Source organism: Alligator sinensis, unplaced genomic scaffold (assembly GCF_000455745.1).
Source record: "Alligator sinensis unplaced genomic scaffold, ASM45574v1 scaffold659_1, whole genome shotgun sequence".
In the NCBI taxonomy this organism is placed as follows: domain Eukaryota; kingdom Metazoa; phylum Chordata; order Crocodylia; family Alligatoridae; genus Alligator; species Alligator sinensis.
Window position 1 is genome coordinate 1,201,334 of NW_005842265.1, and position 550 is coordinate 1,201,883.

The window sequence follows — 550 nt, forward strand, 5'->3', positions numbered from 1 at the left end:
CAGTACTGCAGCCATGAGCAAAAGGAATCACTGACACTTAAAACACAAACTCAAGTGTAAATGGCACTATGTAGTTTTCCCCTCCCTTTAGAATATAAGTTAACATGTTTAAAAGAAAGCAAAACTACATTGAAAGGGCACTGTAAGGCTGTGAAAATACAAAGCTCCATTTCTCATGACATCCTGCCAACAGCTTTTGAGACACCTTAACGGAAGGAAAAAAAAAAGCTTGGTTTCTGCTTTGAAGTTGAAGGAAGGTTCATATTTAAACCTGAATCTCTTTTCCCCACTATCATTTGATCTGCTATATGCTCACCAACTAGCAAAGCCCTGCCTATCCAGATTTCATGCTGAAGACCCATAGGAAAAAATAAGAGTTTCTAGCAGTCCACTGCAGTTTCACAAAAGGATCCAAAACAGTCCAATTTCAACATTATGCAAGTTAAACCTTCATAAAAGAAACATGGAGCAAGTCAGAAGCTTAAAACTATAGCAGACTCTGAAGAAGCTGTTTGCACCCTAAAAGCAAAAGCTGTAGCACACAGGAATG